Below are 24,936 nucleotides of genomic sequence, written 5' to 3'. Positions count from 1 at the left end.
TTCCTGTGAATTGAAGTGGGTTGTATTAAATCTTTCCCTTAGCATCTATAATACAAAGGCGCACGTAACACCAAATAGTTCCTTAAAGGCACTTGGAATTACTTTAGCAATGACTCTTTCTTTTTCTTAAAGCTTTCCTTCCTTCCTTCCTTCCTTCCTTCCTTCCTTCCTTCCTCCCTCCCTCCCTCCCTCCCTCCCTCCCTCCTTCCTCCTTTCCTCCCTTCATCTAGTGATTCTTTCACAGGTATCTTTTGAGATAACCAGTGCCTAGGTACAAGGAAAGGAGCTAAGTGTGAAAAGTCTCATGGTGTTGTGGGAAGAATTTGGAATTAGAACAGGCAGATTTGTTTTCAAATTATTATTCTACTATTTACCAACTGTATGCACCTGGACCAGTTGTATACTTAACATTAATACTTGTCAGTTTTCCTGGTTATGTAGTTTTGAGTGTAAAAATATATAAAAAGCATCTGCTAAATATTAAATGCTCAATAACTAGTAGTTTTGATTAAGGCTAAACAAAAGTAATTCAGATGTAACACTGGTAAAATATAGAATAAACAGGAAATGAGGCATGTTTATGGAATGCATAGAGGGGAAACAGTTGGCTACTGCTGGGCTTGGACAGCTATAGCACTGCTTTCCCTGTGAAATCCCATTCATGTAACTAATGCTCCTTATCCACAATCAAGATGAGAGAAACAGGATCAAAATCTGAAAGGTAGCCACATTTGGCAGCTGCATCCAAAACAGGTCAAAATCTACTCAATTTCTCAATGCCATGGAGAATAATAAAAGGTGACTGTTCAAACATCTCCCTGCTGAAACTGTAGAGGGTAAACAGGCCAAAGGTGAGTGGTCCCCTGAAACTCTTCAAGACATCCTGACAATCAGCCTGGGGCACTGCGACATTTATGTAGATAGCCAAGAAAAGATCACAGCTGACAGGATCTTCTGGTATGCAAGTGTCAATAAAGAAATAGTCCAACAATTCAGTAAACAGCAACTCTGAGGAGGCCAACGAATGGTCTGGGCACGCAGTCAGGCCCCCACGGCACTGACATGGGGGCATCTTCACACAGCTTTCCTGTCTGGCCACAGTAGCAGTTTTCTTTTCTTTCTTTTATTTTTTAAAGATTTATTTTTTCATTTGGAAGACAGAGTTACACAGACAGAGGAGAGGCAGAGAGAGGTCTTCCATCCGATGGTTCACTCCCCAGATGGCTGCAACGGCCAGAACTGCGCTGATCCGAAGCCAGGAGCCAGGAGCTTCTTCCAGGTCCCCTACATGGGTGCAGGGGTCCAAGGACTCAGGTCATCTTATACTGCTTTCCCAGGCCACAGCAGAGAGCTGGATCAGAAGTGGAGCAGCCGGGACTTGAACCAGCATCCATACGGGATGCTGGCGTTTCAGGCCAGGGCATTAACCCCACTGCACCATAACGCCAGCCCGCACAGCTGCAGTTTTCAAGTGATATTGTCCACAGACTCAGATGTAGTAGTTCCATTTTGTATGTTTCCTTATAGGTAAAGAATGGTTATTCCTTATCTTTTCATAAAGTGCTTAATGATAAGTTTATTTACTTACGCTTATTGATGACAAAGTTCCAGTTCAGCTATTCTACTTGGAATTAAACCCTTACATCTTTCTGTGCAGGAAGCACAAAGCTCTGGTCACCAGCTGTCACCAGCTGTGACTGTGGATAAGGGTCCACAACATTCAACCAATCAGCATGGACACCCCATGTAAAACATTCATGTGGCATGACTCTGTGTGCTTAGTCTTCAGCCCCACTTACCAAAACTGGAGGTGCTTCAAGATCACTAGTTCACATGGATTTCAAGAAAGGATTGGTTCCTTCAGCGTAGGTGTAAGGGTTATCACAGATAAGCAATTTAGTCAGGGCAACTACATTCCTTGTATGGAAGCAGTTTATAACCTTTTAGTCAACCTTTAGTCGCTAGTATCTCAAGGCAGCAATGAGAAATGCAAGCAGCCATCTCTAAGAATGGCTGCAAACAAGTCCTGCTCATTGGGGACATACAGATTCTGGAAAAGTCTACCAGGATAATTGTTTATAATAAAACTAAGAAATTTTCTTCAAGTTCATTGATAAACATAGATGCTACATGCATATTTTGAGAATGTCTGAGCAAGTGCTACAAAAGAATATTGTTATATTCAAAGGAGCTTCTAAAAGTTTGTTGGAAAAGAAATTGAAAAATAGGTTTACTTTGGTACAAACCATTTTGAATTCCATGCAGAATTTTTTCATAAGACATAGTGTCCACAAACCTTTTGAAGCTCCCATGTACTCACACAAATATAGACAACAAACAATAAGTAATAAATAACACATTTCTAATTCAGTTTCCAATGTATCCCTTTGGCAATTTGTTAATATTTGTCTTTATTTATAACTTATTAATCTCTTTTTTAATGGTCATATCTTGATTTTCTGTTGCTTCTTCATCTTTTTTTAACCTTTTTTTTCTCTCCATTTACCTGAGATGTAGAATAATACTATTTGCAGCAATTCTTCTCTCAGTATCTCCAGTTGGGAGAATTTTCATTTGCTTCACAGAATTTGTTGCTAAAATAATTTCACTCCCCTCCAATATGAGCTGTAAGTCAACCATAATAACTAAAATGTATGGGTCTCCCTCCCAGAAGTTACTCCAGAGACTCCATTCTCCTTCAATCTTTCCCAAATACTTCCAGAACTTCTTTGGAAGTGCCTTCCATGGTTGCACATGTGTGCACACACACACATACACACCATTCCATTCCATGCAATCCATCCTTTCCACGCCATCCTATCCCATCCCATCCCATTGAATTCCATTCCCAACCCATCTTTCTAGATGCAAAGCTTGTCACTGCTTCTACGCTCAGAGAAGCTGCTGGAGTGGTGGAGCTGCCAACCTAACAGATAAGAAGGTAAACACTGAGTTGTATGTCTGTCTGCTCCACCATGGAAATCACATGGAGATGGCGGGTGGGTGAGCTGAAAAGGGGCTGGGAATGGCTTTTCCATTTTGTGCAACCTTCTGTAGGCAGGATTCCCCGAACAGTATGTCATGGATAAAAAAGAGAAGATAAAGACAGAGATAGAAAGAAGGAAGCAACTCCTTCAATCAGGCATGGCACAGCTAGGACAGACACCCATTCTGCACTCAGAATATCCAAAGGCCCCACACTGAGTTAACAGCACAGTATCCCACACGTTGTTCATGGACCCTTACCTAGAACCCTGCAAAAAAATCTTAGAGAGGTGATATCTTAAAAATCAGTTTCTAGATCCACGAGTAATTTGAGTCCTATTTTCTAAAACACCAGATACTTGACAGTAGATTCAGTTTTTGAACCTTCTCTCAGTTGTTTCCAGCAATAAATAGGTTGAGTTTTGGCTCAGTACACCCCATCCACCAGTCAATGGGAAGAAAAATTATTCACACATCAGAGGATTTTTGTATAGGGTCAGCAGGATACTACCTGGAAAGTGATTAACAGTTTGCCAAGCACATAACCAAGAAAAGGCAACCTGTTTTAGGATCAGAGTGTGTGCCCATTTACCTGATAGGCACAGCCATTCCTGCTCAGTAATGGACACAGGTTGAGTTTTGTCCCAGTACACCCCCCCATCCCCTCAACTTCATATAGTTTTTTGAAGCTCTGTTTTTCTTCTCAGTAGGGCCATCTAAATGTCAGATATGAAGCAGGTGTATACTGATATTTGTCCTTCACTTTGAAACTTAATCACCTCTGGAGCCACTGAAGATCCACTTGGGCTCCCTTTCCATATACAAACAGAACTCACGTTTCATAAATTTTCTTATCTCAATAAGGTTCAAAACTTTATTCCTAGGAATCCCATGTGAATTTATACTGCCATGATATCAGACAGGAGAAATCACTAATCAAACATCAGGCACAGCAACTTTCCCCTTTCCCCCAAGGTTGCTTAGCTAAAAGCACCATACTGAACTTTCATTATATCAGACACTGCTCCAGGCTGAGATGTCTTCAAGACAAAACGTAAACAAGGCAGATGGCTTACTTTTAGGTGAGATGAGAGAAATAAGCCGTTAATGAAAGAGTGTAAGCAATGAATGAAAACAAAGAAACAAGAAAATACCAAGGAGGAATAAGTAGTGTGAAATATGTCTTCATGGAAAATGACCAGGCAGCTCTGGAAGCAGGATGGGCAGGAGTATTTCAGAGGAGGTGGTGTTTCAGCTGAGACGTGAACAATCAGTGAAATAAGGCAGGCACGGAAAGACAACGCCACGTGATCTCACTCACTTGTGGAATTTATGTCTCGGGAAGTAGAAAATAAAATGAGAGAGAGAGGGTAGGAAGACGCTGGGGCAAGGGGAAGGCTGGACAATGAGGACAAAGTTACAGACAATAGGAATAACTTCCAAAATTCTTGGACGAGTAGAGAAACCATGGTTGGCAACAACTATTTCTATACTTCAGACTAGCAAGGAGAGAGAGGATTCGGATGTCCTTAACACAATGATGTTTGAGGTGATAAATGTGCTAATTACTCAAATTGAATCATTATACATTGTATATAAATATGTTGAAACAGCACATTGTACCCCTTAAAATGTACAATTATTGTCAATTAAAAATTTAGAAAACTTTTTTAAATTTTTTTTAATAAATATAAATTTCCAAAGTACAGCTTATGGATTACAGTGGCTTTTTCCTCTCCATAACTTCCCTCCTGCCCCCCAACCCTCCCATCTCTCGCTCCCTCTCCCATTCCATTCACATCAAGATTCATTTTCAATTATCATTATATTGAAGATCGATTTAGTATATATTAAGTAAAGATTTCATCAGTTTACACCCACACAGAAACACAAAGTGTAAAATACCATTTGAGTACTAGTTATAGCATTAATTCACATTGTACAGCACATTAAGGACAGAGATCCTACATGAGGAGTATGTGCACAGTGACTCCTGTTGTTGACTTAACAATTTGACACTCTTGTTTATGGTGTCAGTAATCACCCTAGGCTCTTGTCATGAGCTGCCAAGGCTATGGAAGCCCCCTGAGTTCACCGACTCTGATCATATTTAGACAAGGCCATGGTCAAAGTGGAAGTTCTCTCCTCCCTTCAGAGAAAGGTACCTCCTTCTTTGATGGCCCCATTCTTTCCATTGGGATCTCACTCACAGAGATCTTTCATTTAGGTGTTTTTTCGTTTGTTCGTTTCTTTGTTTTTGCCAGAGTGTCTTGGCTTTCCATGCCTATAATACTCTCATGGGCTCTTCAGCCACATCTGAATGCCTTAAGGGCTGATTCTGAAACCTTTTAAAGACGAGTCAACCACAGGTATGGTGAAAGAATGGTATAGACAGGAGGCCCTGATCTGCTGTGTTTCAGAGGCTGCAGGGAAGCTGCTGGGCAGAACGGGAGTGGAGGGAGGCGGGAGGAAGGCAAAGAGGCATAGGTGAAGACTGATGGAAGTCACTGAGTCCCCGTCTAAGGGCTCAGGGAGCCACTGCAGCATTTTTAAAGGGGATACAATTTGTTGTGATAAACCATGATGAGAATACATTGTAGGGTGGAGAAAGTGGAAGTTGCGCTCAGTATAAAATTACTGCAGTTTAGAATTCAGGATGTTTCAAAGGTAAGGGCAATACCACTTGATGTGGGCAGATCAGGAACAAAGGAGCAATAGAAGTCCTTGTGGATTGGGGCGTGGGAGCCTGAGTTGAAGGTAACGCTGCTTAAGGAGAAGAGCTATGTTGTGAAGGGAGAGAGAAGTACCTGCTTTCCCAAGGATTCACACTTCCAGCTAGAGGACTCTGCACTAAAGCAGGCCGTTTTCCGCTTGCAGCTCCACAGCTCCTGTCTGTGGAGCAGGTTTGGCTCACCTGATTGGAGAAGCTAAGCAGGAAGAGTCAGCAGCACCTGCATTTCTGCTCCCCTTGCTTACTTGTCTTCAGAGGGCATTCACTGTCTGCTCCTCCTGTCTGTGTGTTTTATGGAGGTAGGCAAGTGGAGGGCAGACAGCTCAACTCACCCTGAAAGCGGGTGTGGTCAAAGGAACCTCATTATGATGCTGCAGCTAACCCATGCCCTCCAACCTAGCTTTGATCAGTCATAACCCTTGCAGTTTTAACTCCAATTATAGAGCTGCAGGCGTCTCTCTGCCAAATGATTTAGATGTCAGTACAATCTGAGGAAATATTTGGAAATAACATATCTGGGAGAGTCAGGATGCAAGAGATCTGCTTGGGACACAGTACATTTGATAGTCAGATATTCAAAATAGACTCATGCAAATTGGCTTTTCATTCAGAAGATAGGTGGGGAGGTAGAATTCAGAGTCATCGGTTTACATATAATAAAATGCATATATGATTTTCTTGGCAAGTCAGTGTTACAAATATATTTTATGGAGAGTTAACCTGACCAAAATGGATTATTGCAGCAGCCATCAATAAGACCACATAAGGGTACTTTAAGGAGGTTATGGGAAACTGAAATTAAAAAACAAGTTTATTCTGGTGAAAGACATGCCTAGTATGTTTTTATAATGTTAATTTTCCATCATCTTTTTGAAGACTCCTCTCAAGCTTTCACATAGTAGAAATCGGACTCCCCATGCCAGATTTGGGGTTACCCCTCCATCTGTGCTGAGTCAGGCTACCCAGGCCTTCCAAAGTTACCTCTTACAGATCAACCATCAGCAACTTATCCTTGGCTTGCCTGGTGTAAATGATTTGATGCAAATAAAATTCAATTAAAAATCCCCCACACTTCACCTCTGACTCATCCAAGGTGCACATTGCCATAGTAATGGAAGACATCTATCCCACTGAACAATACAAGAACAAGCTCACGAAGCTGTCTCCAACACTGATGCAATCACCACCCCTTGTGGAGCTGAGCTGGGGTGAAGGCTGGGGACAGAGGAGTAACAGAGAGCTTGCTATGCATACTGTCAATTTAGGATTAATTTTGGGTTAACATTAATCTAATGTCACTTCATATATCAGAATATATTCTGAGTCAATATCAGGATATATTCACTTGAACTTTAAAAAAATATTGTATTTATTTTTTTGAATGGTATAGAGACAGAGAACGAGAATGAGAAAGAAACAGAGGGATGGGGTAGGGGGAGAGAAAGAGAGAGAATAAAGATATTCTATCCACTGGTTCATTCTTCAAATGCCACAATAGTAGGCTGGGCTTGAAGGAGGAACCTGTGACTCATTCCAGGTCTCACAAGGGAGTGGCAACAACCCAACTACTTGCAACCTTCCAGAGTAGATATTAGCAGGAAGCTGGAGTAGGGAGCATGGCGAGGAGTCAAACCCAGGCACTCCAATATGGGATCAGGCCTAACCAAGCAAGCTTAACTCCTGCATCAAATGCCCAGTCCAACCTGAAGTTTTGAAGTAACCTCACACAAACACACAATTCATTTTGCATGAATGAATAATAATATTAAGTGATATAATTGGCATACTGGTTTCCAATAGAATGCCTTATACTTTATTACAAGATATTTCTTTCCATTTTGGCCAGTGTTCTACCTGTCAAGTTCTTAGCCAGTGTGTCTTAATAAACAATGAAAATTAGCTTAAAAAACAAAGCACTCACACACTTGTTTCTGTAAACATGGGTTTTTCCTCATCGCCTTACTATAGACAAAGAAGTCTTCATTATTTATTTTGTTTATTGGTTTATTTGAGCTTGAACATCCTATTGACTCCCAGTTTATAGATCGAAAAGAAATTTAAAAGCCTTACTCTACAGCAACTGGCTAGAAAATAAGTTCTCTAAATAATCAACTGAAACACTATGGCTTTATGAGAAGAAGGAAACCAACGGTTACAGAGAATACTGTTCGCTCTGCGTGTAATGTGCCTTGTTAGTACATATTTGTTTCTCACTCACACTGCTCCACCGTCTTCCACTGAGTAGAATCTGTCCCCACACCTCTTTGCAGTGCTGAGGGATTATTCCTTCCAGCCATGTGACCTACATTTGCTGTTATTCCTGGAACTTGCAAATGTGCATTATTCCCTCTGACACTCTACCCACACCCCGATCCTAGCTAGAATGCTTCCATGAGTCTGTAGAATTACTGATCTATCACTGGTCTCTGTCAGACCCAGTTCACACACTGTGACTTCTCCAAGAAACATCTGGATGATGCCATTTTATGGAAGTAAACGAATCAAATAAAAACATGCACAACCTTGAATGTAAATTCTTTCATTTTTTGGTACTAGTAACACAATAAACTGGCCCAAAGGGTATAATACATACATTCAGAATGAGACACATTAAAAAATCTTAAAGTGACATGATTCCAGTTTCTGCTGTCATTTGCCAATAAAGGATGCAATCCATAGAAGTAAAATACTAACATTTACTAATTTACACCTTCATTTTTTTAAAAGTACATACAATAAAAGATGTACCAAGTGCATGGCTCAATCAGTAAAGATCATTCCTTTAAGAATGAAGTGCTAACAAACTTAGATCAATTTAATTGCAAAATGCATTAAATGATTTATTAAATAGAACAAAATTTAATTTATCTTGTTGACACACATACAATCAACATACGGGTACTCCAAAAAGTTTATGGAAAATGGATTTAAAAAGTAAACTCAATTTGGTGCAAAAATTTTTGAAATGCCATCATAGCTTTTTTATAACTGTTTTCCATGAACCTTTTCTAGACTCCCCCCTCCTTATAGACTAAGCAATGTGATTATATGATGCTGAAATACAGAAAGAAACATTTAAAGGAATTTTATTTATCTAATTAGATAAACAATTTCACAGCAATTTAATATTCATTATATTACCTGACTTTCAACAGGTTTGTGCAGGAGTCATTATTTTCTTAATTCCTTAGATGAAGGATGTGAAGCTTAGAGTTTATGTAACTTCAGGTCCACAGCAAGCATGTTGCGGAATCACAGGTCTTCTGGCAGGAACTCCTGGATAGTTGTGTAGGGTTTTCCAGCCTTATACTAAATGACCCTCAACTACCTCGGGCGTTTTCTTCATCATTTTTCTGGTTATTCAGTTAGCTTTCAACTCTTCCAGTTGCTGGGGAACAGTAACAGATATTTCTTCCTGCTGCCAGCTGTCATCATCTGTTTCCAGCCCTTGAGCTGGGAAATCAGATAATCAACGTTGCTTAAAATTGCACATGAAACAGATTAAATTGCATATCAGGGAGAGCTTCTTCTGGGAAGTCAATCAAGATCATGGTTTTGGGGCACAAGTCAAAGGTTGACTTCTGAGCTCTCCACAGCTGTGTTGGATTGTGATAAGCTTTTAAAGGGAACCTATTATAAGCCTGACCCCTTGGTAGGTGAAGTATAACTATATTTACATTTGCCCCCAGGCTAGGGGCAGTAAGATGGTAACAGGTGGGACTTCTCCCACACACCAGTCACTTCTGTCCAGCAATCCTCTTTGCTCCAGACTTCCCATGCAGATCACTAAGAGACACAATGACTACTTCTTCCATTTAGGGCTGGCCTTGCTACTCCGAGTGTAAGCCTTGCTTCAATGCCAATGTCTAAATTGTGTATTAGCAGTGGACAAAATATGTACATCAGTCAAGAAATTTAGAAATGTGTATAGCACTTTGATATGGATGCAACATAGAGTTTTTAAATTGTTGGTAGGTAACAGACTGGAAAATTTTAAAAAATATACCCTATGTCATAAAAATTTTATGAAGCATAATCTTTGGTGTATCTAAAGTAGGGTACTAAATAGTAAACAAAAAAGGATTATGTGATAATTCCACCTGTCCTTTGAAACTATCAGAATTTAAAACAGTAACTTTTCTCTCCTCTTTCAAAATATTGACTTGACTTGCTTGTCTTGTTTAGTTCTTTGGCATAAGGAAAGATTCCCAGTTTGCTTTGAATAGGTGATTCATCTTCAAGTTATATACAGACTTACAGAGTCCAACATGCCGGGTCTGAGATAATTGTATTTAAGCCGTAAGTAAGATTATTAGAAACAGAGTAGCTGAGGTAGTAACTGGAATATCACAAATTTCTTGAGCTTTTTAGGTCCAAAGCAGTTAATCCACTGAATCACAGTGAGTCATCATTTAAACTTACTCAGTGTAGCTTGGGCATAGGTGACAATTATTGCAGCTATGGGATTTGCAGGTCCATGAACAGCTAAATGCTTAGTAAAGTCTGCTTTTGATAGAGTTAAATATGATAGTCAAGCAATGTCAACAAATTTACATTAAATCAAGGCTTTATTGGTTTATGTAAACTGAAAAAAATATAACCACTACAATTGTTTACAGAGGCATAAATTTGAAGAGACTTTTCTGAGATGGAGATTGTTATTTAACAAATATTTAATGAGTGCTGGGCCTAGATTTTTTTTTTAGATCTTTGCTGTAAATTCATGAATAAGATGAACAAAATTTTCTGGCTGTATATAGTTTAGCAATATAAGCAAAGCAGAAAATAAACAAGGGACATATTAAATAAGTGAGGTAAATCATATATTGGAAAGTTTTAAGTACTGCTAATAAAATAAAAAGTAGGTTTAGGTTAATTAACCAGGTCCAGATTTCCATGGTATTTGCAGAATCAGTAGTGATAGAATGTTCAGGGAAGGTCCCTGAATTGCAGTTTCCAAGCAGGTTTGAGAAAAGATTTGAGCAAAATGTTGGAACTAGAGAGTAACTTTAGTATGATCTAGATTTAACTGAGTATTTATCTAAAAAGACTCATATTTTAATCACTATTTTTAGCATCATATTTATAGACTAAATTTATAATGATGAAATGAAATTCGTGGTCTGCTCTAAGAATGTGGGTTTCAAAAGCAACAAGAGTAAGAACGGTTGAACAAATGATGAGCACCAGCTGAGAAGTTCAGGCATATCTGCTACAAATCCGTCTCCATCTTTTAAGAGAGAAATGCTCCATTTTTTTTTCCTAATTGAGACAAGGGAGACACACAAGTTTCCGGCTGTCATCCTGAGGACATGTAATTGGATCTTTTCCTCAATTCTTCTTAAGGCTACAGTTTTAAAGGGCAGGAAAAACTGGAAAATAAAACCTTTTCCCCTCAGGCAGTTTTTTTCCTTGTGTTGGCTGAGAGGCAGAAAGAATGAAAAAAATAATACAAAGAGAGTGCTAAGAAGCCTCAAGTTGGGAAAGCAAACAGATAATGGTCAAAGCCTTCTAGTTTGAAAGCCCATTCTTCGGAGAAGGCACCAGAGATTTGAGGACAACCCGACAGCTGACACTGTAGAGTTGCTAATAGGTCCGGCAGGAGCTGACGTCCAAGCGAGGATTCAGGGTTTGCTGTTGAAAATACATTCTCCTTGGTATGAAGGGAAAATTAGCCTTGGAGCAATTTCTGCTGTTTGAGATTGTAAATTAGTAAGAAAAGTACTGGATTATAAATAAGCCTTTGTTTCTTTAAATCTTGCTTTGTATCATGTCTACATATGAAAGAAAATATGCTATAATGTTTCTATAAATATGCTCATGGGTATATAAATATTTAATATATGTTCTCATCACTAATTTTACCTTTCACTTGGGATATGTAAACTTTACCTAGTGCTTCAGGTCATGTAAAATTATTATATGTTGTCAGAGACTCTAATATACCTAGTTTGCAAATTTGTCACTTCAGAGGTAGTTCTAAATACACAAATATATACAGAAAGTTAAAATATCAAAGGACATATTCTGTGCTCCTATTTTTAGACCATTTACCCTGAAAAATGAAATCTTCCACCTCTTTGGATTCCATTGTATTTCAATAGGGTTTGTAGGGAGAATTTAGAATTGTAATGTTTATGTCAAATATAATTTAAATGAGGAAAACTTCCAATTAAGTTGTCCAAAACAGAGGAAAATCATAAGACTACTTGATTTTTCCTTCCAACATTTCAAAAATGCGTTCAATCAATTTCCTGATTGAAAATACCAAGGATGATAGAAAGAAAGTGACTTTTGAATGTTCTATAATTTTCTATTTGTTTCCAAGCACTGGCATTTTTTGGTTGAGGGAAAAGTCCTAATTTTTTAATCATTAGGGGATTTTATCATAACTGTGTTTTTTTCTCAGAAAGAACACAAATCATGGTTAAGAAAAAATTAGACAAAAAGTTTGCTATTGTGCATCAAAGTAAGACACAAAGTTCAAACAAAAGTGCAGTGATTCTTGTTTATATATATACATTGTCACCATGACAATCCCAGCTGTGCTCAGATACCACTAGAGCCTGGTGCACAGCTGTGACATAGAAAAGGGACTTGATTGGAAGGGGAGAGGGAACGGGAAAGGGGAGGGTTGCGGGTGGGAGGGAAGTTATGTGGGGGAAGCCATTGTAATCCATAAGCTGTACTTTGAAAATTTATATTCATTAAATAAAAGTTAAAAAAAGGAAGAAAAGGGACTCGATTCCCAATCAGAGCTTGGATTGAGAGATTCACTGTCCACGCCATTCCCTAATAAAGCTTCTGGATCTCTCTGTGTGTGCTTCAGTTATTGTCTACATGAACAACCCTGTATTGTGTAACTAAAGACATTGCCGAATTTGTATAGTATTCTTATTTTTTAATTGTAAGAAACAAACTTTCAAATACAATTCAACAGCAGATTTCTCTTACCACTTTTTCCATTCTCTTTTTGATTAGATGCATGAAATAAAATACTAGCCCAACCCCAAAATAAGCCCTCAGTTTCTTTCAGCAATCAGTACTTTTAAATTCCTTTTAAATTATCAGACCTTTAATTCATCTTATCCTCTTTTTCAAAAGTAAACTAGTTGTAAAGGACAAAGGTGGCACCAGTGACAGAATTACAAAGGCGGATAAGTGCCTTTGTTACTGTTTAGCACCAGAAACAAAATGTCATTTGCCTGGGGCACATTGTATATATATGACACAAATTTGGCAACTTTCCCAAATACTTGTGTCTCTGTGCAACTCTAGCACCCTGAGCTGTGGCCTCCCAAAAAATAGCTTAGGTTAAATATGTTTATAACCCTCCCCTTAGAGAATCACAACACGCACTGATATTTCTTAAATTCCAAGATGTTCTGGGATAACAATACCTCATTTTCTCTGTTCTAGGAAATACTGTTTCTAGAGCAATCTCCTCTATATAACATTAACCAATAGCACAGTGATTTGCACACTACAAATAGAAAAGTTATTTAGGAATTACTAATTTTAAAAAGGTTTATTATGTCCTGGATCAAATAAAAATAGGAATAATTCCAAAAAAATTACCATATACATGACATCATGCAACAAGGAGATTTTAAAATGGTGTTGAAGTTAACACTGTCGCTCCCCCTCTTCATGGAGGAATGACACAGGACCCTGCACTGTTCTTTTGTCTGCTCGGCCCTCCCCGGGTTTGCTGCTGGTTCTTCCCGGGTTGGCTACCATCCCTTCCACCTCAGTGGAAGGGCGGTTCCCCCTGCCACTTTCCCCACTTCCGCGGGGGAGCGGCACACCGCCGGCCGGCTCTCTCGGGGGCTGCACAGGTGTTCCTTCAGATAGATGTTCCTGGTGCATGTTGTCTCTCTCCTCCTTTTTTTTTCTTTTTTTTTTTTTTTTACAGGACACATCAAATGACACTTTCATTCCTGTGAAACATTACATATAGAGCAAGACAGGTTTCTTAGAAATACCTACCTCATGGGCAACTTTTGTTCCTCTGTGAAGAACAATACAATGGAATGCTGGTCTACAGACCACTGAGTGCTCAGGGCGAGGGTTGGGGGGAACAGCCCTGGCTGCTCAGCAACCAGGAAAGGAGATGTCAACTAAGTCCTGTAGACGCTCAGGATCTGGGCGGCTCTGCACAACTCTGCCTCTCCTCCTTTATAGTCCTCTTCCACCAATCCCAACTCTGCTACCCACACGCTGAGGACGCTGCTCTCCTCCAATCAGGAGCAGGTCCTGCTGTTTATTGGTTGAACTGGAGGCAGCTGTGTAGAAGCTGTTTCCTCCTCTCCCAGCGCCATATTGTGGGAGAGCAGATGCATAGAATAAGTCTTAATTCCAGTAACAGTCTAGTCCGAGTTGCTCCCCACAAACACCATATGGATAAAATTCATTCTACTTTTCTAGAATGTTTATAGGTAGATACTTCATCTTTCAATTGTATATATAATATTTATTACATAAAAATAGGAAAATTTCTTAATAAATCTGAAGATACTATAAAATATAAAGTTGTAGCTTCATATATGCAGACATGATAGCATCCTCAAAGTTCAAAAATACATTAAGTCAAGGCCAGTACTATGTGGCAGTAGGTTAATCCTTAGCCTGTGGCACTGGCATCCCATATGGATGCTGGTTTTAGTCCCAGCTGTTCCTCTTCTGATCCAGCTCTCTGCTAAGGCCTGGGAAAAGCAGTAGAAGATGGTCCAAGTGTGTGGGCCCTTAAACCTGCATGAGAGAGCTGGAGGAAGCTCCTGGTTCCTGGCTCCTGGCTTCAGATTGGCCCAACTCCTGCCACTGCAGCCACTTGGGGAGTAAATCAGCAGATGGAAAACCTTTCTCTCTGTCTCTCCCTCTCAGTGTCTGTAACTCTACTTCTCAAATAAATAATACACTTAATCTTTAGAAAAATTAAGTCTTTTGCCCTTATCAAATCAGCATCCCTCATTTTATATATTAGTCTCAATTTGAAACTATGATTTTTTTTTTTTTTAACAGGCAGAGTGGACAGTGAGAGAGAGAGAGAGACAGAGAGAAAGGTCTTCCTTTGCCGTTGGTTCATCCTCCAATGGCCGTCGCTGCCGGCATGCTGCAGCCAGCGCACCGCGCCAATCCGATGGCAGGAGCCAGGTACTTCTCCTGGTCTCCCATGGGGTGCAGGGCCGAAGCACTTGGGCCATCCTCCACTGCACTCCCTGGCCACAGCAGAGAGCTGGCCTGGAAGAGAGGCAACTGGGACAGAATCGGCGCCCCAACCGGGACCAGAACCCTGTGTGCTGGTGCTGCAAGGCGGAGGATTAGCCTAGTGAGCCACGGTGCCGGCCAAAAACTATGATTTTTAAAGAAAGAGAAGGAGGAGGAGCAACAACACCACCTTATAAGTCTTACTTAAAATGTAAGATCTATTTGTATATTATTTTAAGTCTTACTCTGCCTGGCACTGTTCTTACCCTGTAATATCTACTAGTACACTGATTACACACACACATATACACACCCTAAAAGATACAGAGGGGTGACAGTGGACACACAACGATATAGATAGGCTCAATAACTTGTCCAAGGACACACAGCTAGTAAATAGAGAGAAAAGGCAGGGCATGAATTCAGCACTCATTCTCCCAGCCTTTACTTAATGCTACATAAAGCTTTGCTTACTCATAGAGATCTTAAGATGTGTCTACAACTGTTTTCTTAGGATGTTATTATAACATATCACAATAACAATAATTTGAATCATAAGAAGAAGAAAATTTAGGATGGAGTTGCCCTAAAGTGTTTGGTTTCACCTTTTGAATTATAGCAACTCTGTAGCTTTGGTGAAGGCTACAAGGTCATGAGATTTCTTTATTTTTTCTGAAGTCTCCAAAAATTGAAGTCAGTATCATAAAAAACACATTATCTGTATAAACTTACATGTTGCCTTATAGGTGCCTTCAGTCATGTTGACTCAAGTAAACAGAAATGTGAACCCTGAAAATGATGGTTCAGATGCCACACACATCAATCTCACAGGTGATTCTTTTAGAGATAGCTGCAATCAATCCTTTCCTGGATGCAAGTGATAAGTATTTTTATTTATGAATCTAGATATGCATATATAACCCAAAGACTGCATTATTCTTTGTCACATACCACTACAATAAAATCATGTGCTTTCATGAGATGCAAAGGTTTGTAAATCCTCCAAATTTTATTCATTTAGAATACATTCAGGAGAATTTAAAGACCCAATTTTAAACATGTTCATAATTCAATTTTTCTGGATGATTATAAATGTGCAAATATAGATAAAATATTCTACACTTGGAGAAACTAAAAATCATCCTCCTAAATAAGACATAACTAGAATTACAATACAGATGTCTAAGTGAACATGATTGGGGGATAAAATATTGGCATCCCAAAGAAGATATTTTGTGGAACAAACTTTGCTTTATATACATTATCGAAACCAAAAGGTAAATCATATATCATACAAATGGAAAATCTGATATGCTTTGGTTCCCTACTCTAATACTCTTGAAGATTCTGACAACCTTGCCTTGAAAAATAGAAATTCAACCATCTCAGAATTAGTATTTGAATTGTGAAATTTCATCTATGGGAAAAAAAAAAAAAAAAACTATCCCTAAACATCCACGTATTTAAGTTTGCACTTAGGCCATATCTTTATTTTTTATTTTTTAAAGGTTTATTTATTTACTTGAAAGTCAGAGTTGCACAGAGAGAGAAGGAGAGACAGAGAGCGAGAGAGGTCCTCCATCCATTGGTCCACCCCCAAGATGGCCACAATGGCCAGAGCTGCACCTATCCGAAGCCAGGAGCCAGGAGCCTCCCCCGGGCCTCCCACGTGGGTGCAGAGGCCCAAGGACCTGGACCATGCTCCACAGCCTTCCCGGGCCAGAGCAGAGAGCCGGATGGGAAGTGGAGCAGCCTGGACTCAAACTGGTGCCCACATGGGATGCAGGCACTGCATGTGGAAGCACCACCCTCTATGCCACACTGCTGGCCCCTTAGGCCATATCTTTAATATGTGCAGTGATCTTTTTTTTCTATGTCGTTTTTATAGTACATTATGAGTGTGTGTGTGTGCTCATGTGTGTAGAAAAGCATAAATTTAAATTAGCTTTAGCCCTTAAACTTGGATCAAAGAACAATAGTATGACAACTGCAATTTTGAAACAATTTCCCAGTAACTACTTAAAAATGAATATATGTTATTTTTTCCTTTTACTCATGAGGAGGAAGTGTTATCTGAGGATTTGAAGACCAACCCAGAAATCCCTTGCTCATTGTAGAATAAGGGGAAAAAAACAAAAAACACTGAATCCCATTTTTGTTTCCTTACAACTTTATCAATTTTTGATTATGCTTTCAGTGTTTTGAGTAGCAGAGTTTCAAGCCAAAGCCTCTATAATCTATTTCAACACAGCAAAGCTATCATCATGCCTTCTGAAAATAATGGTTCCATGAGATAGTTATAATAGATACCCTGAATTAGAAATCCTTTATGTAGTCTCTTTGAAAGCAAGCAAGTGATCTGAAATGGAATGTGTATCTCTTTGTTCCATTCAGTGTACCACATATTTCATTTCTACAAAGTTTCCCAAGTACCTGCTCTGTGCCTGGCACCATTCTTATTGCAAGAGACAAAAAGATAATAGCTGCGGTCATGGAGCTTGTACTTTTGTTAAGGATATGCACATGAAAGATAATTACAGTATGTAGTGGTATACAATAATCACAATGTATACAAGAATAAGAAACTGCAGAAATTGGAAGGATTGCCTTGGAGGGAGCAGACAAGGAATGGGATGATATCTAAAATGATTTGTAAAGGATCAAGAGTTTTCTCAAAACCAAATATAATTAATTTTCACCTTCAGATAATACCACAGTGAAACTGCTTTTATCTTAGGTTAGAAGCAATAGTAAGGTTTAACTTAATAGTTCCAACATCTACAGATTTAAAAAATAAAGGTTTTTAGTAATGATGTGCAAATGTTAACCTCATGATAAATACTGCCTATTAATAGGTTAATCTCTAATGACATTTCTGAGATAAATGTGTATCTAAGTACATTTTAGCTGTTTAAAGCACTTGGAAAATCTGAGAGAAATAATGACAAGGCATGTAAGATCTGAGGAAAAAATGTGAAAAATCTATATAATTTGATTCAGGTAAAGTCATCAGATCTTCATTAAGTGAAACATTTATTGAGTGTCTGATGCACACAAGAGATGATTTTAGGCTCTTAGAATACAGAGAAGAAAGCAATACTCTTTTTTTTTAAAGATTTATTTTATTTATTTGAAAGAAGAGTTACAGAGAGAGGTAGAGACAGAGACAGAGGTGTTCCATATGCTCGTTCACTCTCCAGATGGCTGCAACTGCGCTGATCCAAACCCAGGAGCCAGGAGCTTTTTCCAGGTCTCCCACGTGGGTGCAGAGGCCCAGGGACTTGGGCCATCTTTTACTGCTTTCCCAGACCATAGCAGAGAGCTAGATGGGAAGAGGACCAGCCAGGACTAGATCCGTCACCCATATGGGATGCTAGCACTTCAAGCCAGGGTTTTGATCCACTGCACCACAGCACTGGCCCCGAAAGCAATACTCTTTCCTCTGAGAAACAGTGTGGTTAGGAAGACACCTCACCTTATAATGATCATGCGTTTAAGGACTATACATAAGCAATCCACAAAACCAGAAGGACTGTCACTAACAAAGAAATGCAGGGTCAAGCAAGACTTCCCAAGGCAGGGCCACGTCACATACAGTAAAGAAAGAGTCTGAGGGGCCAGCATTATGGCATAGCAGCTAAAGTTGCTGTTTGCAGTGTTAGCATCCCATGTATCGCAATACCAGTTGGAGTCCTAGCTGTTCTGCTTCCAATCAAGATTAAGGCTAATGTAGCTGGAAAAGCATCAGAGGATGCCCCAAATGTGCTTGGGCCCCTCCCACCAACATGAGAGATGCAGATAGAGTTCCAGTCTCCTGGCTAAGGCCTGGGCCAGCCCCACTGCCGCCATGTGTGGCGCATGAACCTGTGGTTGAGAGATACCTTTCTCTCTCTCTTTGTCTCCCTCTCTGTCACTCTGTCAAATAAACTTTTTTTTTAAAGAAAGCATTAGAAATAGCCACTTCAAAGAGCCTGGGAAGCTCAATTTAAGTAAAGGAAATGGAAGCTACCAATGTCAAGATATAGGGGACCAGACCAAATACCATCTTGGAGAATGCAGCATTTAGGAACATGTCTCCTGGCATATCACCCAGGAAAAAATTTCGCCACTCATTGTAGATGGTTTAGATCACTAGGCTGTATTTCCTGTGTGTGTGTGTGTGTGTGTGTGTGTCTGTGACTAAATTATCTTACTTAAAGCAAAATGTGGGCCGGCGCCGTGGCTCAATAGGCTAATCCTCCACCTGGAGGCGCTGGCACACCGGGTTCTAGTCCTGGGTGGGACGCCGGATTCTGTCCCAGTTGCCCCTCTTCCAGGCCAGCTCTCTGCTGTGGCCAGGGAGTGCAGTGGAGGATGGCCCAAGTGCTTGGGCCCTGCACCGCATGGGAGACCAGGAGAAGCACCTGGCTCCTGCCATCAGATCAGCGCAGTGCGCCGGCCGCAGAGCGCCGGCCGCAGTGGCCATTGGAGGGTGAACCAACAGCAAAAGGAAGACCTTTCTCTCTGTCTCTCACACAGTCCACTCTGCCTGTCAAAAAACAACAACAACAACAAAATGACTTTCATAAAGAACATCTGTATGAAAGGAACTTTATCCTAAACAGGATGCTTTGGCTATTTTATTCTTAGTATATAGAAATTATTAACTTTTTAAAAAAAATCCTATTGTCCATCATGGCAAAATAAGTTTGCTACTACAAGCCAAATACAATTGCTTCCTAGGTGTTGCTTGAAGCATTGGATGTGAGACTCCTAAGGTCTTGTCTACTCCTGTAGGTAAGGCGAGCAGTGTTTGACTAGCAGTGAGTGTCACTCATCAGGGAGTAAAGAATGCTGCATCTGAACGTAATCCCTGCAGAAGCTGTTTATTTTGCATTAAGCTAAGATCCGAGGCAACAAAATCCATAATATCAATGACTGCTAACATTTGCTAAGCACTTACAACATGCTTCCCACCATTGAAGGACTTCACTTGCATTAATTCATTTAATCCTCACAATAACCCTGTGAAGTAGAAAGTAAGGCAATAGGGACAAGTCAGGGAATAGGGACAAGGTTGGCAGCCAATGGGGTTTGTCAGCTGGACTGTCAACTCAAGGAGAAATACTCTTTCCAACTGCCCAGTAGAGCCTCTCCATCAACTACCTATGCTAAATTGTTCACAGGACAGGGCCAGATGCATCAGTAATGCCCTAAAAAGTGGTAACACATATCTAAATGCAATTCAAATAAACAGAATAAAGGATACATAAAGTTACGCAATATCTCTTGACTACTTTGGAGCCACTCAGTGCTGTTCTCAATATCGTAATGTCAAGTTTAATTCTACACTCCATATGGTCTCCCTGTGTGTATACATACTGTGTGTATAATGTATATGTGTGTGTGTGTGTGTGTGTATATATATATATATTCTATAGCCTACATGTATATATTCTACACTTTAACCCAGTTTCATTTTAGTACACAGCAAATACGGGACAGGAAAACATATCACTTGAGACTTTCATGGACTCAAATCCCAGAATGAATTGCATACATGGTTTCTCTGAGCTTCTGGATTGCTGTCTTTAAATGACATGTATCTGTTATTCTCTGCAAATTTCACCAAAATGATAGATTAGAAATTTCCAGGACACATTCTCCCACAGAAACATGGATGATTATCCATGCACAAAAAAAAAAAAAAAAAACCCTCACATCTATGAAATTCAGGTGAGAGACCACAGAACCTAGATACAATATAGAAACAAGAAAAGATATAATGAGTATTTGTATTATTCATGTCACCCCCCTACCCTACCCAGTTACACAGCATGCAGACAGATATCCCCTGTGCGGAAGGAAGGGGAGGGAAATAAGTTTCAAATTTTGCCTTAGATCTTAACACTGACCCTGGACCAGTAGAACTCAGTGCCAGGCAGGTCCTCATGGGCCCAAACTCTAGGTTAAAATCCTGGGTCTGCTCCAGTACCAGGCTGAATCCTGGAGAATGAGACTCTAAATAGTCCCTGTAGAGTCCGTATCTGGGGCACCCCAGGGCCCAGCCATACACAGTAGCCCCAGGCTCCCATCCTGCCCTGGCTTCAGGCTGGCCCCAGCTCTGGACTTAAGGCCAGGCCCCCAAAGATTCAGGTTTTAGGCCAACTACAAGGGTCAGAAAATCTCCTGCATTCTCTAGTTGCCTGCTGTGGTCCCAGACTATAGGCCTACCCAGGTCAGCCCATGAAGCTCTGCTCATTAGGCTTGAATCCAAGCATCCAGTCTCTAGATCAAATCCCTGTCAGTAAAGGCTCCAGGAGTGTTCAGCCCTAGATCAGGCTCTATAGCTACAGACTCCAGGACTACCCCCAGATTATAGGCCAGCCTTCCTACAACTATGTCAGCCCTCACAGTGTTGGGCTTTAGGCCCACTTGAACTCTCATAAGGACCCCTGGCCTTAGAAATCAGCTGGCATGTGCATACACAAATGCTAGGCCTGCCTAGTGCCAGGCAGGTCCCCACAACACCCTGCTCCAGTGGCCGCACACTCCAGAAGACTCATGTTCAGGTCCTCTCGAGGGGACCTGGATCCAGCATAGATACAACCAGCATCTAGGCCAGTCTCAGGTCATCTAGGCTCCAAGTGAGGTACTGCAGCCTCAGGCTTCAGGGACGGAACCAGTGACTCTAATGGCCAGTACAGTCTTCAAACCAGACTCACATTTACAGTCTGCATGAGGGCACCAAGCTCCAGACCATTCTTCATGACCCCAGAGATCCAGGATTCAGGCTATCACGAGTATTTCTTGTGCCAGGCCAACTTCACCCTTGCAGACCCAGGTCCAACGTCAGTCCTAACATGACCAAACCCCAAACCTATTCCCACATATTCAGGCTTGGAGCCTAGCCCTGAGACTCAGGCCTCTGGGGCCCATCTCTTGGGAGCCGGTCGCCAGTACTACCTTGGTATCTAATCAGACCTTGTAGACTTGCCTTGTCAGCTCCTTCAGACTGAGGCTCAATGTCCACTCCAGCTTCACATCAGCATGTGTGCACCCAGGCTTCAGGCAGGATACAGCCTCAAGGATATAGATTCCAGGCCCACCCCCACAGATGCAGTCAGCAAGTTCACTGCAGTTATTCCAGGCAAAATACCCAACCCCACCTTGTCAAACACAGGACTGCCCATCTGCTGACATGGGCACCAGAGCAGCCTGCTGGAGGACTCCAATCAACCTCACCTTAAGTCTACATCAGGGAGCCTAACAATAACTTCTTTATAGGCTAACTGGTGAAGGACTACCCCAGATACGGCTAGTCTCCAAATACTGGAATAAGCCCTACTTCAAATATGCACATATCAGCAAAATGCAACAAGAAATATGGAAAAACAAGAAGATGTAACACCAATAAGAACACCATAAAAATCCAGTGGTAGGTGTCAAAGAAAGAAAATAGACAAATCATCTAACCTGTAACTCAAAATAATTATTTCAAAGAAGTTCAGCAAATCTTGATCCTGAGAAATAGTTAAATGAAATCATAAAAATAATAAATGACCCAAATTAGAGGATTAACAAAGACTAAGAATTTTTAAAAATTAAACACAAATTCTAGAGCTGAAAAATACAATGAGTAAAGTGAACAATGCAAAACAAAACATTAATAGCAGAATTGATTGGGCAGAAGAAAGAACTGGTAAAATCATAGATCAGGCTGGCGCCACAGCTCACTTGGCTAATCCTCTGCCTGCGGCGCCAGCACCCTGGGTTCTAGTCCCGGTTGGGGCGCTGGATTCTGTCCTGCTTGCTCCTCTTCCAGTCTAGCTCTCTGCTGTGGCTCGGGAAGGCAGTGGAGGATGGCCCAGGTCCTTGGGCCCTGCACCTGCATGGGAGACCAGGAGGAAGCACCTGGCTCCTGGCTTCAGACTGGCGCAGCATGCTGGCCATGGCATCCATTTTGGGGGTGAACCAACGGAAAAAGGAAGACCTTCCTTTCTGTCTGTCTCTCTCTCACTGTCTAACTCTACCTGTCAAAAATTTTTTTTAAAAATCATAAATAAGTTATTTGAAGATGTACTGTTGGACAAGAAAAATAAAATACAAGTAACCTTCAACATTTTACAAGGGTTTTTAGAGCTTTCTACAGAGAGCACAACTAGTGTGGGGAGCAACCCGGACTAGACTGAGTTACTGGAATTAAGACTTATTCTATGCATCTGCTCTCCCACAATATGGCGCTGGGAGAGGAGAAACAGCTTCTACACAGCTGCCTCCAGTTCAACCAATAAACTGTAGGACCTGCTCCTGATTGGAGGAGAGCAGCGTACTCGGCGTGTGGGTAGCAGAGTTGGGATTGGTGGAAGAGGACTATAAAGGAGGAGAGAGACAACATGCACCAGGAACATCTAAGAGGAACATCTAAGGGGAACACCTGTGCAGCCCCCGAGAGAGCCGGCCGGCGGTGTGCCGCTCCCCCGCGGAAGTGGGGAATGTGGCAGGGGGAACCGCCCTTCCACGGAGGTGGAAGGGACGGTAGCCAACCCGGGAAGAACCAGCAGCAAACCCGGGGAGGGCCGAGCAGACGAAAGAACAACGCAGGGTCCTGTGTCGTTCCTCCGCGAAGAGGGGGAGCGACAACTAGGATTAGGGGGATGCTATAATTTAAACATTTCTTCCAGATTTCATGTGTTGGAATGTTGGTTCTGACACAACACTGTTGGGAAGTGGGAACTTTGAGGAGTGGTTGGGTCATGGAGGCTCTACAGACCTCATGTATGGATTAGTCCATCTGTGGATTAATGGGTTTCCATGAGATTGCCTTTGTCATAAAAATTAGCTCTCTCTGGTATGGTTATACTCTTTCATCATGTGACATACTCTCCTATGTTATGATGCACCAAGAAGGCCCTCACAAGATAATGAACAAATACTGGTGTCTTTGACTTCTCATTCTCTAGAATAGTAAGAAATAATTTATTTTTTTTATGAATTACCTAGTTGCATGTATTTTGTTATGGCAGGAAACAGGATAACACAGAGTAGAAAAATTTTTGGTCAGTTTTCAGTATATTATCTTTGCAACATCTAACCATCCAGTAACTAATATATAACTGGTTTTATTTGTTTATATAAATGGAATAATCTATTAATTTATTTTAGTTTTATAAATTCTATTCAGTCATCTACTGCCTATAAGTCCATATTTTCTCACTAAATATCATTTCTCTGACAGTAAAAATAAAATACACATCATAATTAAGTGTGATTTACCACAGGAATGATAGAATGATTCAATATATATATTTATAGATAAAAATCTATAAATCTGATGTATCATATTGATAGAATAAAGGACAAAAACTATATAATCTCCTCAAATGAATAAAATGCATTTGACAAAATTTATCATTCTTTCATGCTTGAAAATGTCAACAAATTTTGTAAGGAAGGAAGATTTTTAAAATAATATTAACAATTTAATTGTTTTTATTTATTCAAAAGCCAGATAGAGAGAGACAGAAACAGAGATGTACACAGCAAGACCTTTCATCTTATGGTTCTTTCCCCCCAGTGTCTGAAACAGCAGGAGCTGTGGCAGGCTAAAGCCAGGAACCAGGGACTTCCTAACCTGGTGGTAGAGATTTACACACTTAAATCATCAGCTGCCACTGCTTATAGGAAATTCACAGTAGGGAGCTGGAGAGGAAGCAGAACTTGAACTCAAACCCAGGCGCTCTAATAAGGGGTAAGGATGACCTAAGCAAGATCTTAATTTTTGTGCCAAATTCCCATCCCTATTTATTAATTTTAAAAAATAATTGAATATAGATTGTCATATAGCATAAAATGAAGTGACATACATAAAAATACAGCACAATGACTGAAATATAGTATTTCTTATTTACTCATATATATATATACAGTAAGTTGCTTTCTGAAGGTAGCTCAAGAAATTCAAGAAAAATTGAGGTAAAAGATAAGTGTATTTTGGTGTACAAATGTTTTAAATACATGCTTTTTTAAAAATA

At 40.4% G+C, this 24,936-nt stretch overlaps 1 protein-coding gene and 1 long non-coding RNA gene across 3 annotated transcripts in view; both read right to left on the bottom strand.

The window, feature by feature from the left end:
* Positions 1-19,081, bottom strand: part of LOC138848792 (uncharacterized) — a 208,018-nt gene extending 188,937 nt beyond the window's left edge. The window contains exon 1 of the long non-coding RNA XR_011386870.1: positions 5,900-19,081. This is a non-coding gene — a long non-coding RNA (uncharacterized lncRNA). The remainder of the gene's footprint in view (positions 1-5,899) is intronic.
* SGCZ (sarcoglycan zeta) overlaps positions 1-24,936 on the bottom strand; it is a 1,210,308-nt gene that overhangs the window by 970,990 nt on the left and 214,382 nt on the right. The window lies entirely within an intron of this gene.

This window comes from Oryctolagus cuniculus, chromosome 2 (genome assembly GCF_964237555.1).
Source record: "Oryctolagus cuniculus chromosome 2, mOryCun1.1, whole genome shotgun sequence".
Classification (NCBI taxonomy): Eukaryota; Metazoa; Chordata; class Mammalia; order Lagomorpha; family Leporidae; genus Oryctolagus; species Oryctolagus cuniculus.
Note: the sequence above shows the minus strand (reverse complement) of the source record. Positions and strands in the feature narration are given on the sequence as shown.